We start from the raw sequence: 18365 nt of genomic DNA, 5'->3' as shown, positions 1-18365 counted from the left end.
TGTCTTCTTTGATATAAGGAGAGTAACTAAGATCAGAGTAGGGACGAAGAGCAGGAGAAGAAGATTAACATTTAACAGGGATGAGAGGTGGGGAGGGGGGATGGTGGAGGATGGGAAAGGCAGCGGAGCACAACAGACACTAGTATGGCAATATGTAAATCAATGGATGTGTAACTGATGTGATTCTGCAATCTGTGTATGGGGTGAAGGTGGGAGTTCATAACCCACTTGAATCAAAGTGTGGAATATGATATGTCAAGAAATTTGTAATGTTTTGAACAACCCACAATAAAAAATTAAAAAAAAAATAAAAGATATTTGCAAAAATAAAAAAAAAGGAAATTACTGAGTGGGATCCAGCACAAAATTACCTTGGTCCCCATTTTGGGGGAAAGCATAGAGGAAGGCAGGAATGCGGTAGAGAAGAAATAACCACAGGCTCCAAAGAGCAGTACAACAATGAAAAAGCACATCAGTTTCCTGTGGCTGGGCATAGCACAAAGGCCCAAAGATGAGTCCCATGCACCCCATCATGGCACAGGAGCAGTAAGCTGTCTCCTGATTGACAGAACCATCAAGGTGGGAAGGAAGGACCTAAGACTAACCTGCCCATAATGGTAACCAAGAGCATTCCAGGGAATACTAGCGATGCTATCGAGAATGACAGGGAATGTTGTTACCACATACCCTTAGTTCTTGTTGCCAAGTAAGATGAGGAACTTAAACAAATGCAGGCAATCCAAACTGAACAAAATAGAACCTTTCACCACATCAATGGGCAAGACACTTGAAGTAGAAATGAACTGGGGTTGGATTTCCCATACACATATTTATAGGCTAAGAATTGAATCCATCATGCATTCATTATTTAGGTGCTGTTTTTGGAACATCAATGTTTATGGGGCAAGTTAGAAAGAATAATATCATGAGAATCTGAATTAGGGTGAGGAGAAAACCACAAACAGGGGCAAAATACAAGAGAGATTGTGTCTTCTTGATGGCTCTGTCAATAGGGATGGGGTGTTTTTACCACCTGGGGACTTAGAATGAAAAGAGACCAGATCACAGAGCCCATCCAGGTGCATGACTTCTGCCAAGTGCCTAGGACTAAGAGCTATCTCATAATCTATCCTTCCTTTTCTATGTGATCTGTACCACTGAATAATCAAATAGCTAGTAAGAGAATAAAGCTTCTTTATGGAAGAATTTCAGGTAATTAATGTCAAAGGACCAATGAATTAGAATATCCCTATTTTACATCTTCTATGAATATAATGGTTTTGGATGGTCATTAATGATTGACCAAACCATAAAGTATAAAACTTATGGAAATTTTATATAAGAAGAAATCAAGCAGATAACAGTTTAAACCACAAGTTAAGATTGATATTACAAGAGGAATAGCCAGAAGACATATGCCTTCTGAAATGATGTAATAGGAAGTAAAACCCATGATCTATTTTTTTTTTTTTGGTACCAGGGATTAAACCCGGGGCACTTAACCACTGAACCACATCCCCAGCTCTTTTTTATATTTTATTTAGGCACAGGGTTTCCCCAAGTTGCTTAGGGCCTCACTAAGTTGCTATGGCTGGCTTTGAACTCATGATCCTACTACCTCAGCCTACCTAGCCACTGGGATTATAGTCATGCAAACTGTGCCTGGTTCCAGGACCTATTCTTGACAATGAAAATATAGGAAATAAATTTAGCCTGAATCAAAGCATCCTTTAGAACCAAGGACAAGTTCTTAAAAAGTAGAAACAGAAGAAAATGAAATATATTAAACAATGTCATAGGCAATTGGTAAAATCTAGAAAATAAGAAATTCTATAGAAAAAAAAACAATCAAGTTAACTTCACAAATAGAAAAATGAAAAGAGAGCGAGGGCCCCACAGATTTCTTTAAAGACTAAAAGATCCATCAACCTAATTCAATGTATGGACCTTTTTTGACAAGAAGGAAAGGAAGAAAGAAAGGAAGGGAGAGATGAAGGAAGGGAAGAAGGGTGGGGGGAAGGGAGGAAGGAAGAAATGAAGTAAGAAAGAGAGAAAGAAAGAAAAGGAAAGAATCAGGAGAGAATCAAAAGTTTGCATGTTGATTAGTAATGTAATATTAAGGAATCTTGACAAGTTTTTTGGTGTTCAAAGATGTTGTGGTAACATTTTAAGAATTTTTTTATATTAGTGATGTGTACTAAAGTATTTATGAATAAAAGCAAATGATGGGGCTGGGGATACCTCAGTTGGTAGAGTGCTTGCCTCACTTGCACAAAGTCCTGGGTTCAATCCCCAGTACCACAACATACACACACACACACACACACACACACACACACACACTTATACCACCCCCCCCAAAAAAAAAAAACTGGATTTCTTCAAAATAATCTAGTGGTGGGAAGTGGGAAGAGTGAGAAGGTATAGAAGTAAGATTTACCATATGTATTAACTGTGGAAATCATGGAATGGGCTAATAGAGATTCATCATCCTTTTTCTGTCTGTATTTGTTTCTGTTTTACAATAAAAATTTAAAATGGGAAAGAAAGAAAAGGAAAGAAGAAGGAAAAATTATAGAATTTTATGTTTGAAATAGTAAAATCCTATAATTGAACATTCCCAAGTTGTCTTCCACAAGATGTCTTTGGAAGAGAAAATGGAAAATCATGCACTCAAGTAAATTTACAATTCTTAACCAAACTAACATAAGAAGGTCCTATGTATCCCAGGCTTTTTTACGGCATATGTAATATGCCCAATAAATTGCTAAAATAGTATTTTCTTAGTTTTATTAATAGTTCTTACTGTTAAAGAGCAAAATAATATATGAAAACTATTCATTCTAATTCAGTCCCTCTTTCAGAGATGATGAGACCAAGGACAAGGGAGACTTCAGGTCTTTTCCAAGGACACAGATCAAAACCACCTTAGGTGTAAAGTCCCTCTCCATGCCATGAATGCTTTCTCAGAGGATTTTCCATTACTTGGTGCTAATGTCATAATAATAACTGACAGAAAAATATTCTTAAGTTTCTGCATTGTTCATTGGTGATCAGCCTCACTTTAGCTCTGAATTTTAGAGGACCGGTCATTTTATCTCTTCTTAGAGGTAAGGAAAAGGAAGCCAGAGAGAGTAAAATCATCCTCATAGGTATCCAGATATTTTGGTGAACACCAAGGTAAAGGTAAGACTTGGTTTATCAAGAGTCATCACTCACAGGAAGGTTCTGAACACATAATAAAATGACAATTTATTTCTTTACACCTATGACTAGCTCATGTGGAGGCTTCTTCTCATGGGTGAACTGTTAATGCAAGAAAATTAAAATAATCCTCTGGTTCCAGATCCTGCATTCACTAGTTGCATGTGACCTTGGGCACACTGTGTAACTTTGCTGAGCCTGCAGAATGGATAGTACTCACAGGGTTGCTGTGAGAATTAGATGAGCTTATATACCTGAAGTTGAGAGAAATCCTGGCACAGAGTAAGCACTGTGTTTGCTACACTCAGGCACAAAACTATAGCATTAATCAGAAAGAGCCAAGCCTCAATTTGCCATGTGATGCTCCAAAACACAAAATGAGAAAACCATTCCCATCTAATTATGCATAATAGGCAGCATTAACTAAAGGGACTGTAGAAAATGAGTACAAGCTTGCAGAAGAGAGAATTGTCTTAGAAATGCAATAGTCACGGAAGTCAACTATCTGTGGATAATCAGAATGAATCTGTCTCACAGATCTTTAGGCTTATATTTGAAGCTCAGTTTTAATTTTGGGCAGAATTTTCTTTTTTATTATCTCAAAGCTCTCTAATTACAATCCTCCAGGTTCTCACTGGATCAATATTTCAACCAGGAAGTTTTTACTTATGCTAGCTATCAAACAGAACAATGCAGAAATTACCTGGAGGTTTGAGAGGAATCATTCTGTCAAGAAGAGTTTGGCTATGTAACTAAATAAGGAGGAAAAAAAAAAGCCTGGTCTTTCATGTTTCTGTATCCATTTCCAGTATGTATGAAAAACAAATGAGAAGGAAAAACTACATCAGAAATGGGAATCAAAGCTGAGAATGGTGGTGCACAACTATAATTCCAGCAACTAGGGAGGCTGAGGCAGGAGGAATGGAAGTTCAAGGCCAAACTCAGCAACTGATTCAGTCAGCTTTTTCGCCTTTGTGACTAAAAGACCTTATCAGAACAATTTTAGAGGAGGAAAAGTTTATTTAGGGGCTCACAGTTTCCGGCTCCATTCCTCAGGGCTCAAGGTGAGGCAGAACATCATGACAAATGAGTATGGAGGAGGGAAGCAGCTCACATGATGATCAGAAAGCAGAGATGTCTCCACTTGTCAGATACAAATATTTACCCCAAAGCCATGCCCCCAATGCCCCACCTCCTACAGCCACACCCCACCAGCCTTCAGTTACCACTCAATTAATCCCATCCAGAGATTAATTCACTGATTGGGTTTAGACTCTCAAATCCCAATCACTTCTCCTCTGAACCTTCTTGCATTGTCTCACATGTGAGCTTTTGGAGAACATCCAAATCATATAACAAACTTAGCAATACTCTGTCTCAAATAAAATTTAAAAAGAGATGGGGATATACTTCAGGGGTAGAACCACACTGGGTTCCATTCCCAGTACAATAAACAAACAAAAAAATAAATAAATAAATAAACTAGAGAATCACCAAGTAGAGTGATTTCCAAACTTGAACATCACACCATTCCCTATAAATATATACAATTAAAATGGTAACTTTAAAAAAATGAAAAGGGGTACCTAAATATCTGTTAAAATGCAGAACCCAGGCCTCAACTCCAATCATTCTGACTTAGAAGGGTCAGGGTTGCAATTTTGGGATCTGCATTTGATTTTTTTCAAGTAATCTCCCCCAGTAATGATTCTGAGCTAAATGTTGAGAAATACTGATATCATCTCTAGGTCCCTGTAAGTCAAAGGCCATGCATAAGCCATGCAAAGTGGGTCAATGTCTAGCTTTAAGTACCAATCCAATATTCTTGATACTCAAGTCAATACTCTTCCCATCACTATGGCCTGGACTTGAGGAGTGTTTACGAAGACAAAAGGCTCTTGAACTCTACTTTCAGCAAAACCAGTTGCACATGATGGTTGGATAAGCTGAATCTGCTTAAGACCTTGAAACAAAGATCTGCATGGCGAGAGCACACTCAGGTAAGCCCTGTCACTCCATATAACAGTACTGGCTTGGAAAGAGTTGCTTCTGTGTACATTCAGTGATGGTCATGGGTGGGAAGGATACTTCTATTTTTAAGTTCTGCTTGACTATATTACAAGTGTGCCATCTCTGTTTTGCTTTATCTTCTCCCAAATTCTTTGTGGAGAGGGACAAAATATAACCCAAATATCACCACTAGAGTTGAAACTTGAACTAAATATGTCAATTATGTTTCTACCCTCCCTAAGCTCTTATAAAGGGACAGGTCTTGGTAACCACCTTGGATTCCAAGTATCCTATTTCCCTATCCAAATAATTTTTTTTTTTAATCAGACCAGGGATGAGATCCTGGTCCAAAAGCAACCAAAGCCTCTCAGCTTATAAGATCACTTGGAATGAAAGGTTTCTCTAAATCAAGATCAGTTTGACCAATCAGACTCTCATTGCCAAGAATTAAATTGAGAATTAATGAGAAAATCAAGCAGTTGGCAGTAAAACTGAATTTAAAAGAATGTGTACAACAGTGGCCACAAGGGGAACATGTGAGATTAGGTTATAAGTAAACAAGTTAAAATATCAAAAGTTATCAGAAGCAAGAAGCTATAGGTACAGAAAAGGCACAGAAGAAACGTGAAGATCCCACCTTGCACAGTGTCTAGCTGAGAAGGCAGACCAGATAGAAATCCAGTTTGCATCTCTCCCTCCAAACAGTGTTCACTTAATCGTGGCTGTGCCCATCAGAAGAAGGTGAATGTACTCTCTTGGTCAAATGCACTGAGGAAAAAAAGAAAGGCTGAATTAAGTCCTATTGTTATGGTGAGAAAGTAATAAATCACCAAGTCAATTTTAAAGCAGGATAAATAAATGAAACTTTATTCACCAGCCAGTGGTCTGGATACACCAGCTGGTAGGCCAAGGGGCAGGCTGCAAGTCTATACCCTTCAACCCCCTCCAAGGGTTAGAGTACATCTTTATAGTCAAAAGCCACATTAATCATAAGTGGCTGTTGCTATGATTCAAAACCATAAATAAACATCATGAGATCTAAAATCATAAGCAGAAGGGGGAGTGGGTCCAAAAGGTCCCTAATTGAATAACAAGTTAAAGAATGGTTACTAATGTCTAGACAATCATTGTTTGGCAAGGTACATTGTCCAAGAAAAATGGGAACCAAAAGGAGACCAATTTTACAATGTATAAGAATTGCCATTTTGTGTTGCCAAACATGATATGCTAAGTAACTGTTGATGGGTACAGAAGTAGGGTTCCCATGAGAGAAGCATCTCTTACATACATGGAGTCTCGGGGTAAAATGAAGTCTGTTTGGTCACTGTCCCTATAGCCTGGCCCATAACACTATAAATGCTACACAGATCAATTCCAGGGAAGACCCCATGTCTGTCCTGTTTGCTGGATGATCTTCCAGTTCCATGTGATGTGATGCTTCCCCAAAAGCCCGAACATTTAGCTTTTACTGGGTTTCCATGAAGCTTGGCTGAGACTCCTGCTTTCTTTATTCTTATATATATGCTTAAAATAAGTCACCAAACTTTATATTGTGAGCTAGCCTATTCATTCAAATCACAGAGTATCTCAAATTAAATATAAATGGGAACTGGTTTGCCCATCACTCAGCCTAAGTTTTTTTTTTTTTCCCCTCCATAATGCTTTAGAATAATATGCTGATAGGAATAAATTCCTTCCGAGGTTGCAGTTGTTTTTGTACTGCTACCTTAACAAATTGCCACAAAGTGGCTTTAAACACCACAAATTTATTACATATCAGATCTGCAGGTAAGAAATCTGACAAAGGTTTCTTCCGTGAGCTAAATTCAAGGTATCAGCAGGGCTGTGTTCCTTCTGCAGGCTCTAGGGGAGAATCCATTTCACTGTTCCAGAGGTTTCCTTTACTCCTGCCCCTCCCTTTTCCTGTCTTCCAAGCCAACAGCTGCTACTCCAAATTCCGCTTCTGTCATCTTCTCTAGTTCTGAATCTCTTGCCTTCCTCTTTCACATACAAGGACCCTTTTGATTCCCTACATAATTCAGGATAATCTTCCCCACCTCAAGATCCTGAATTTAATCACATCCACAATGTTCTTTTGCCATGAAAGGTAACATTCACAGATTTTGTGGCTTAAGACATGAATAGCTTTGAGAGACCATTATTTGGCCTACCACAGACATGAAGTAAAGCCCTTGTCTAACGGTTCACTTTCTCAAATACCTTCAGGTAGATTATCGATCGATTGCCTCTGCATAAAGAATTGTGACAGGGACCAAAGGATGACATATAAATTTATCTGCCACTGAGGTTTTCAGTGGAACTAGAGGATATCCCAAGTGTGAGAATATTTTTTCCTCAACATTATTTTTTATGAGAACTTTGAAACAGAAAAGTTGGATCATACTCTAAATACTTTAATACCAAATATTTTGATTCTATTAACATTTTTCTGTTTGATTTAATCACATAGCTATGTATCTGCCCAGATATCCATCCATCATTTTATCTTGTTTTTAATGAATTTCAAAGTAAATTGCAGACATCATATACATCATCCCTAAATAATTCAGTATATATAACACTAACTATATGTTAATATTGTTTTATGATACTTTTTAAAGAAGAGATGTATAGACAGTGAAGTATGCAAATCTTAACTGCACCAATAAATAAGTTTTGAGATTTCTATAACCATCTAAGAGAAAAACTCACCAAGTGAAATGTTGTCTATGATATTCTTATCATGAAATCTAATGAGCTAGACATTTTTAGCCATGATGTTCAAACCTGGGTTTCCTTTGTCTTCTGCCCTTGAGGAAAGAGAATGCATGGCAAGCATCACCTGTAGCACATAGTCAAGGACTCAGCCCAAACATTTGTGAACTACCATTTTTTTAAGCAGTCTATTCTATTGGTGCTATTACCAAACAGCTATGGAATCAAAGAAGTCTCTGAGACTCTCAAACCAGTTTCAATGTCTGTCCAAAGGAACAAGATTGTGCACTAAAAATTTCGACTTATTTCCATCCACATGTGTAACAGTCCACTTTAGTATCCTATATCACATGTCCTGAGGCCACCTCTGATTTGAGTTGCCACTGTGATAGACAGTTCTGTGTACCCTGATCACAAGAGCAATCTGTCTCTTTTTCACCTGAAATCCTTTTCCAAAGCTATGGACTTCTACTCAGTCCAGAAATATAAGGGAATTAATGTTCCAAGGACAGTCTCCAACAAATGATGAAAGAAGCTTCAAAGCATCAACCTCTAGGTGTTTGGGTGGACAACTGTAAGTAAGAAGCACTCTACTCTCAGAAGATTTACAACCCCTCTCCCCCCCATCCCTCTCTCTCCCCTTCCCTCTCTCACCACCACTCTGGGTCACATCACAGCATCTCTTGCTAAGAATACAGCAATGACCTCCAAATGGATTCTCCTCTTTGACCTCAAATTTATTATCCACCCAGCACTCAAAAGGGGCATATCACTGATCTATTTAAAACGCTTCAATTGTGTCTTTCTAGACCTAAAACAAAACCAAACTCCTTGCCATGGCCTATAAAATCTTTGATGTTCTAGTCCCAGGCCTCAACCACTCCCCAATCTTCACCATGCACCAGTTACTACACTGTTTTTGCAATGAACATATAGAAAATAATTGCACTCCATGCCTTTACACTTCCTTGTCTCCTCACCTAGAATCCTCATCTACCAGATATTTGAATAATGAGTTCTTTACATGACTGGCTCTTTTCACATTTATAGGTCCCAACTAAAACTTCTTAAACTTCTTTCCAGAAAAGATTCTCCAGCCACCTTAAATAAAATACTCAGAAATCCTATGAATTTTCTTCATGTACCTATGATGATGCCAAGCATTTATTTGTTTATTAATTTTCCTTCTCTTTCCACTGGGATGAACATTTGTTATAAGCAAAGATTTCTCATTTTCCACTGCATCTTGCAATGCATTGCTTGGTACCAGAAATTTTCACAAATAATAAAAAAGATTAAAATGGATAGGAATAGAAAATTCACAAGAACTAAAAACCCACAAAGGCATTTCTCTTCTAAGTAACCAAAGATGTAATTTAAAACAATGAACTATTTTATATAAATCTAGATGAAAATGTTCCATTCTTAATCAAGCTAGCAAGAGTACAGTAATTCTTTGTAAACAGGTGCAAATCTTCTAGACAGAAATTCGGTAAATTGTATCAACAATAATAAAAATATTCTCACTCTTTGACATAGTCATATTACATTTGAAAATTTATTCCAAGGCAATGATATAAATAAATACATGGAAAAGCTCTATGCATAGGATTTTTATTAAGGTTCTATTTGCACAAGCACATATTGAGAACAGACAAATAACTTATACTATATTTACTTGTATGAAAAGGATTAAAAACAGTGCTTCTTATACAGACAAAATATCAGCAAGCAAATATAACCATGTTATAATTGAATTGCAAAGGTATGCTATGTTGCAGAATGCATGTATGCTATAATTGCAAAACATAAAAAGAATATTGAAAATAAAATATACAAATATAGAACAGAGAAAGTAGTGACACTAAAATTGACTTTAATTTTCCAAATATTTTGTGTTTTATTATTACCATAAAATAATAATCTGTCCTGCCTGTCTGAAAAGATTGTTTTAAAATGAAATAAGACTTCATTTATTCACTCTTTGAACATTCAGTTCTGACTTATGCCAGTAAATGCTAAATCCTGTGCATTGATGAGCCCATTTCTCTTAAAGACCTTCATCTTGTGAAGAGAAAAGATATACCTAATTGCAATCCATAGTAAAATTTAATGAGTGCTATGAAGATAGTATAAAGTACAAAGGTATCTATATGAAGAATAAACAATGTCTTGTCCCCCATCATAGGATATACTGTTGCTTTCAATAGGTAATTCCTATTATGAAGAATATCAGTGTATCACATGCCACCAAGTCTCAAAAGACCAATGCAGATGTTTCTGCCTAGGTGACTCTTTCAGGCACCTCTTCTGTAAACAATGATTCCAAGGGTTTCTGATTTTGCGATGATGGCATCCCCCATGTTCTCTCAAAGAGAGAACAAGATCCAGGGAAAAGCTTACCAGAAGCTCATCCAGTTTTGCCTAGAATGATACATCTTTTTTTAATATTTATTTTTTAGTTGTAGTTGGACATGATACCTTTATTTTATTTATTTTTATGTGATGCTGAGGATTGAACCCAGGGTCTCACACTCTATCACTGAGCTATAACCCCAACCCCTAAAATGATACATCTTATCCACTGACATTCCATCCCTAAATAACTCAGTATACTTAACACTAATTTAATGTTAATATCGGTTTATGATACATCGTAGCCACTTGCATCATTTCAATGAGTGATTGGCTCCCACCTCTAGAAGAAAGGTGGCCACAAATTGTGGTTGGTGCCTAAGCAGCCAACTCCCAGCACAACCAGCCTATGCTGTGGAAGCGTGGGGACACGTGCATGGCAGGCTGCTAGCCATCTCTGGCCCAGGGGGTAAGTGAGCTCAGGTTGCACCTCTGGATTCAAATCTCTGCAGACAAGTAAAAATCAAACAGAGACTTCCAGAGGGAGAGACTCTAGTCTAAAAGGTTATCACAAGAGGGAGGGAAGGAACTGTAGCACAGGGAGGCTCTGACATGAGGGTGCAAAGTGCCTCCAAGGTCAGCAGAAAGGGGCTTTTCTGGGGAGGAGTAAACGGTGTTAGGAAGCACCTCTGTGGGAAAATGGGATGAATGTGAGAGGGTGAGGGGGACTGTGGCCCCCACAGGCAGCACATGTTTACCCCAAGTCCAGCCTATTCTCAGGAAGGGCTGTTAAACCTGGGTTATAAACCGGCTAAGACTGAGGGTTGGCCAAGATTCAGAAATCTTGGAGAAAGGCAGAAACAATCTACATTAGGTAACAAGCATTTTTCTCTGATCAATCAGTGGAGACAGTTCAGCTCATTTTTTAGCTGAAGAACATGAGTTTGGAGTCTGTGAAGGGCCTTGTCACAGGTGAACTAGGGCACCTGTGAGTCTTACCTAAGTCATGGGAGGAAGGGTGTTTCTCTCCAGTAAGCCCCTTCCCAGAACACAGAGGAGATGGGGACTTCTCACCTGCCACTGCTCTCCGGGTGCCAAGTACTTAGGTAAAACTGAGCATTGTCACTGCCCTCTTAATGACAGTCTTGATCTGTTCAGTAGGCTGTGACAAATGTGACAGATCATGCAACTTATAAACAGGAAAGGTTCACTTCTCACAGTTCTGGAGGCTGGGAAGTCCAAGATCAAGACACTGGCAGGCTTGGGGTCTGGCGAGAGCCTTCTGCCTGGCTCATAAGCTACCAACATCTTGCTGCATGCTCACAGGGAGGAACTTTCCAGGGATCTCTCTGGGATGGTTCATGAGAGTTCCACCCACATGACCTAATCACTTCCCAGAGGTCCCACCTCCTAAGATCCTTACAGTGGGAATTAGATTTCAAAGAGGTTCACGGGGACACACTCAGCCCAAAACACCCTTGTGGCAAAGACATCTAAATTTTTACCAAAGTAATTTTATCCTTGGTACAAACAAGTATTTCATAGTCAGATAACTAGACTTTTTTTTTTGTACTGGGGATTAAACTCAGGGGTGTTCAGTGGCAACGTACCACTAAGGCGCATGCCCAGCCCTTATTTATTTATTTATTTATTTAGAGACAGGGTCTCACTAAGTTGCTGCCGTTGGACTCAAACTTGCGATCCTGCTGCCTCAGCCTCCTGAGCTGCTGGGATTACAGGTGTGTGCTACCACACTCAGCTTAATGACTAAACTTTAGGTAACAGAATAGGAGTGAAAACGCATAAAATATATGACATTTCTAGGACTAGCCCATAAGAGCATCCACATGTGATCACTTATCCTTTATCTCCAAGACAGCAAGCTTAGAAAGTGCTTATTAAAGATGGCAGAGCCACAAGATGGAAAGGGCCAAGTCCCTAAATCCCCATGTGTCTGCTCATCAGAAACACTTATTTAGACTTCACATACATGAGGAGTAAGTTTCAACTCTGTGGAGTCACTGAGATTATTTTGTTTTGTTTTGTTTTTTGTTAGAGAAGCCAACATTGCTTAATCTTTCCAATCCTTGAAAGCTTTTGGCATAAATATTTGCCAAAAACTTCTTAACCACTGTGCCTGGTACATCACAAGCCTTCAAAAAATGTTAGCTGTCATTATAAATATCATTCTATGTTAGGACAGAAAGTCTTGGCAGAGAAAAGGGCATTTGAGTTGTTCTTTGAAGGAATGGTAGGATTTCAACAGGCTAGAAGTCTCAGGAACATTTCAAATGGGATTTATGATGTGCAAAAGGCTAGAGAGAAGGAAAGGTTCAGGAAATGGCATGGTCCAGTTACACTGGACATTCAAGAAAAATAGAAATAATGGGGGACAAGGCTGGAAGGTTGATTACTGCCCAATATTGGTAAGTCCTGGGTTAAAATCTGGACTTGTGTAACATCCAAGCATAGCCCCCCTGCAAAGAATAATTTGCATATTAAGAGCCCTGAGTGATTTTTTTCCAGTTCTTGGAAGGAAGCCAGAGAGACCTACTGATAATGTTGAATGCATTGAAGACACTTAGATTGTCCTCAAGTCTAATCAATGACAGTGAAGCAGATGGAGCAAGTGGAGACTGTGAAAACACATTGTCATCATACAAGTCAGTCAAGGTGGTGGCAGCACCTCGGACAGTGGTTCGTCATTTGGGTCTCAGACTTGTTTGAGAATATGATAGAAGTTAAGGATCCCCTTTCAAAAGAGCAAATATGAATCTAAATGCTAAGTCCTGAGTCCATCATGGAACCCAGGTTAAAAATCCTTGAGTCAGAGGAACTCAGAGGAGAGAAGCAACCTGGTTCATGCTCAAGGTAGGGTCTCTGGCTAAAAAGTGACAGCTGAGTGTGTCCTTCTATTCCTAGGTAGTGGAGTTACCATGCTGCTGGCAAGCTAATGTGCTGATAGTGACACTAAGACGTGGACATCATGGCACAAGCTGCACTGTGGTTTCCAGTACTGCTACCCATGCATCCTTGATCAAGTTAGTATAGCACTCTGAGACTGTTTCCTCATCTGTAAAATAGAGTTCCTCAGATGATATTTATGAAAGTGCTTTCTAAAGTCCTAAACAGTTAATTACAATGTAAAATAATGATGGTTATTTAATAAATTACATGTAGCTTTCTACTTTGCTTACTCAAGGGCTAAAATGTTGCCTGTCTCTCATTCTCGTGATTATGTGTTGAGATAAATGAACCAAACTATATCCTAGGTTGCTAGGGAGGAAATAGCAAATAAGATCCTGTCTCCCCTCAAGAGCACCATATGCAGATGATTGTTCTTCCCTGGGCTTAATTCTACTGTCTCAGGTTGGGTTCCTCCAGAAGCCGACCCTGAACCAAGGATTCAAGTGTAAGCAATTCATCTGGGAGACCCAGGAAGCATCTGCAAGGGAAAGGAGACCTGCAAGGGGAGTGTAGACTTCATGCCAAAGACAAGCTCTTGAAGTGGCTCTACAAACATTTCCTTTGTGAAGTCCATGCATTTGTTTGGTCCCAAGGTTTTGTGCACAGGGAAAGTTGAAAGGAAAAGGTAAACCATGAAAATAATAGCTAGGATATGTTGGATCCTTGCTAGAAGTCAAATATTGGGTTGATTTATTTATTTGTCCTGTTATCCTACAACAGCACCACTAGTGAGGTATTAAGACTTCCTTGATTAGGCAAAGAAACCAAGGCATGAAAAGGTTCAGTGACTGGCAGCCCAGAGATTTTAATTCAGTCAGTTATATAACCAGAAAACATCCACTATCTCTGTGTTAGATTGAGCTTGTTGGAAAGAGCTGGACTTCTCAATTCAGTCATGTTCTCTTTGCATAATGCTCATTAAATAGTACAGGCTACCCTTCTGGGCTGTCAGTTCCTGGGGAACACAGGCTCAGAAACTTGGTGTAACAGAGACCAGAGCAGGAAGGAGGGAGGGAACATCAGGTGCTTCCTGAAGAAGCACCTTGGAAGAGAGGTTTTTCTGTTCCACCTGGCCCCTGCTCTGAGTCCTGGCACCTGAGATGTGGCTTCAATATCCTTGCAACCTCAGGAGCCTGGGACATTTCTCTGAGAGCCACAGAGGAATTAGCAAACTAGCAGTATCATCTGCACTTTCTTTGTAGGGTGAGCTCCAACTGATTTTTCTGCTGTGAGGCAGCCGGCTCCCTAAGGAAGCCCAACATCATCTGCCTCCTTCCTCCTTCTTCACCTTTCTCCATCTTTTCATTCTTCAGGTGAATGTCAAACAATAATTCTTATCTCCCAGGAGGACCTTAGACAACTATGACTGAACTCTCCCAGAGCCCCAAACTGACATTTTCCTCAGAAATGAATGGAGAAGAGACAGTCATGGCTATGGAGCACTGCTTATGTGCCCAGCTGTTGAGAGTCATCTTCGTGTTGTTTCATCAAATCCCTACAACAGCCCAATGAGGTTCTCTAAATCCCAGTTTTCAGATGCAGCACATGGGCTTTTGCTAACCATGAGGTTTGAGTTTGCTTGTTTTTATTTTTTTATTGGTATTTTTTTTTTTTGGAAACTTTGCTAAGACTACTCACAAAATACCCATGTAAGGCCACGAATATAGTTTCCATGGCCTCTCCCATCAGACTGGCAAAGGATGATCTGATCTTCGGTAAAGAGAAATAAGAATGTGCAATATCCTGGATAAAAATATAAACTTTATAAATCCCTCTGCCTGTGAAAATGGATCAGAGATGGAAGTCCTGAGTGTGTTTCTAGGTTAATTGCTTTAATTTTAGGCAGGTATATTTAGATGGCTTCATCTGGCTTCCTCCCTTAAAGGGGGTATGTGTTTAGATAATCAATCAAATTTGCATTACATTAGAAGAGCATCTAAATCCTTTAAGAAGAAGCAATGAGAGGGAACCCTGAGGAGAGGTGTGCCCCATATGGAGTCCCAAATGTTGTTCTCTGAGAACCTAAAATACACAAAGAAATTGAGAAGTCCTCCTTTTCCCCTGAGGGCTCCTGCCTTTTCCCCAAAAAAGCATAAGACTGTTTCATTTCCCACAGTGGTAGAAGGGCAGTCTAGACTCAGATTATTGCTCACAGCAGCCACTTAACCTCAAAAAAAAAAAAATCTGAAATGAACATACCCCAGGTAATTTAGCTCCTCCTGACATTAAAATGAAAACAGTGTCCCTTTCTGGCTTCTTGACATTTCCAAATAGAAGTATCTAAGACTCTTGTTAACTATCACTGTGCCTGATGCATAATTAATACCTAATGATGAAGAAAAACTTGGATAGATGGGTGGATTCATGAATTAATAGAAATATGAATGAAGGAGTGAACAAATAAACAAAGCCCTCCTCCTCTTCATAAAATCCTGCATAAAGCACTCAAATACCACATCCTAGATTCTAACCTACAAATCTTAGCACCTTGGAATAGCCCACAGATGGTTCTGGAATATTTCAGTTGACTGAACAAATACAGAATGACAATACTTGTCATGATTCAGGCGGCATCATAAAACCCGATTAAACAGACTGAGCTATGATGGAAAATGTCAGTCCACGTAGGGGAAAGGTCTCATATGTTTGCCCAGGAGTCTCGCAGTATGAAACAACTGGCTGTGTTTCACTGTAATTTGCCCCTAAATTCAATTCCCCATGAAAATTCTTTCCAACAATTGCTGGGACCTCTACTGATAAAGAATCAGCCAGTTAATTAATTTAGATAACAATTAAATTCATACACAATACATTTAGAGACTGATTTTCCAAGACTGTACCCAGCTTCCTAAATCATAGTACAACAAAAGTTTGGTGTCCCAAATCCACTAAACCATGACCACCAAGATTTAGGTTGAGTTCAGCCACTCATGCCCTTGTGTGCTTTGGAGTTTGAAATTCCTAAAGGGTTTTAAGTTTTCTTAATGTATTTACTGGGGCCAGCAAGAAAAGCTGCATCCTATTGCTCTTGGCTTCAAGTGAAGAGTATGTTAAGAGTTAGAAGAGACCTTAGAGATGATCCAGTCTATCATCTAGATTGTTGCCAATTCAGACAACATTAATACAGAAATGTGACTGGTTTGCTTCTTTCTTTTCTCCCCAGAATAGAAGGCTCATGTTTTCCCATACCTCCAAGGAAAGTTTGAAAAGTAAGCCCCTAAGAATAGAGAACACTAAACTGTTCAGCTATGGTGAATCTAGGACTCAGTTAAATATGCTATTAAGCTTTATTGGACAAGAAGGGGGAGTTTCCAAGGAAGTGTTCATAGCAGGAGATGCCAGTTGCACAGGAAGAGCCTGGTGAGTGGAATTCAAGTTCATTTGCATTGTTCCAGAGTTCAGGGACTACACTGGAACTATCTCCAACTACCAAGCCTCCCAGGTGAAAGTTTTCACCTGGTGGTAAATATTTTAATAGATTGGGGAGCCTCTGCCAACTGGGCCTCCTTGTGGATACCCAGTAGAGACTTAATTTTGTCAGTATGCATCACTTCCCCCAAGAACTGGCCAACAGGGGTGACAATTTGATCTTGAACCACAGTTTGTTTCTGATTACCCACTACAGATAGCACGAGAAGTGCAGTAGTAACCCAAAAGAAGGAAATGGAAATATATGATTGTAATATGCTGAATGAAAATCTCAAGGCCTCTTAAGATGTGTGAAAAGTACTACTACAATAGTGTTTCGCTTTTCATATAAGGTTATGAGAATTCAGAGAGGGCCTTCGGGTTTGCCTAGGTCACAGAATATGGTCAAGACAGAGCCAAACCTGGTATCCAAGTTGTTTGGGTCTGCATTCAAGATATCATTCATCAAACATGGATAATACACACAGAATTACTATAACTTGTAGGACTGATCCTAAAAAAAGTTTAATAAGTATAACCTAAAATAACCTAAAAAGGTCAGGATAGGTACTCCCAGAATCTGTTACAATGACATGTTGGTAGACAGACTCTCTAAAAATAATTAACCCCATGTGAAAACCTAGGTGAATCCTCTTTCTTCACATGAACCAGGAACCTGGTTTCCTAGGTCCCTCAAACTTTAGTCTCAGACTCTACAAACAGATTGTCTACTTCTCCTAACAAGCTCTCCCTGCTGATAAATAACCCAAATCCTGCCTATCTGTAAATTTTAAGTTGGAACCTGCAGTTCCAAAGCTGGGTACCAGGCTCAAATGGGGAGTTCCTTCTCCTAGTGACTTCTGCTTTATGTTGTGATGTCTGTTCCTGTTCCTACCTTCTTTCTGATGATTTCAATTGCGCCCCTAATTTGTCCAGGTAGTGTCATTCTTGCTCCAAAACCATGTTCTTTTCTTCTACCCTTTCTCTTTCATTCTACTGTGGGTTTGGGAACTGCTTTCTCCTTTGGTGACTATTAATTAACAGAATAACAGTATTTACTTAAACATCTTCCCACAGTGGAAATATTCAGAGAAGAGTCCCTCAAAGCCAGGAGTCAACCTAACCCCTTTCCCTGGGTTCAATAGACAGAGAGGAGTGCAGGCCGTTAACAAATTTGGATCTCTGCAGTTGATGTCATGCATCTTTCTCACTTGAAGGGCATATGCTTGATGCTTTTTCTATTACCAGAGGTACATAACACATCCTCTATTCTTTTCCTCCAACATCTTGATAGAACCAGTGACAACACTGATAGGCGAAAGTCATAGAGCATGGTGATGAGGAAGAATGCACTCAACCAGTCCAGAAAGAGAACCAACCAATGAATCTGAAAGGCCAAGAAGGTTGACATTAAATATGAAACTAGTTCTGGCAATAGAACTCATTTATTAACTTCTCCTCATAACTGGTAGTTGGAGAGGTGCTAGTCTCACTTCCATTCTTTTCAGGTTTATAAACAGAAAGTTAAAAAAAGGATTTATGCATACATATGCATAAATAAATATATGCATAAATATATATGCATAAATACATAATGAAGATTCCATATGTATGCATAAATATATATAAAATGGAGACTCCATAAATATATATGCATAAATACATATATAATGGAGACTCCACACATATGTACATAAATATATATA

The 18365-nt window shown here is 39.0% G+C and overlaps 1 long non-coding RNA gene across 1 annotated transcript in view; it reads right to left on the bottom strand.

The window, feature by feature from the left end:
- LOC125613801 overlaps nucleotides 1–5982 on the bottom strand; it is a 52001-nt gene extending 46019 nt beyond the window's left edge. The window contains exon 1 of the long non-coding RNA XR_007344393.1: nucleotides 5852–5982. This is a non-coding gene — a long non-coding RNA (uncharacterized LOC125613801). The remainder of the gene's footprint in view (nucleotides 1–5851) is intronic.
- Nucleotides 5983–18365: the final 12383 nt, after the last annotated feature.

Source organism: Marmota marmota, unplaced genomic scaffold (assembly GCF_001458135.2).
Source record: "Marmota marmota marmota unplaced genomic scaffold, marMar, whole genome shotgun sequence".
In the NCBI taxonomy this organism is placed as follows: Eukaryota; Metazoa; Chordata; class Mammalia; order Rodentia; family Sciuridae; genus Marmota; species Marmota marmota.
Note: the sequence above shows the minus strand (reverse complement) of the source record. Positions and strands in the feature narration are given on the sequence as shown.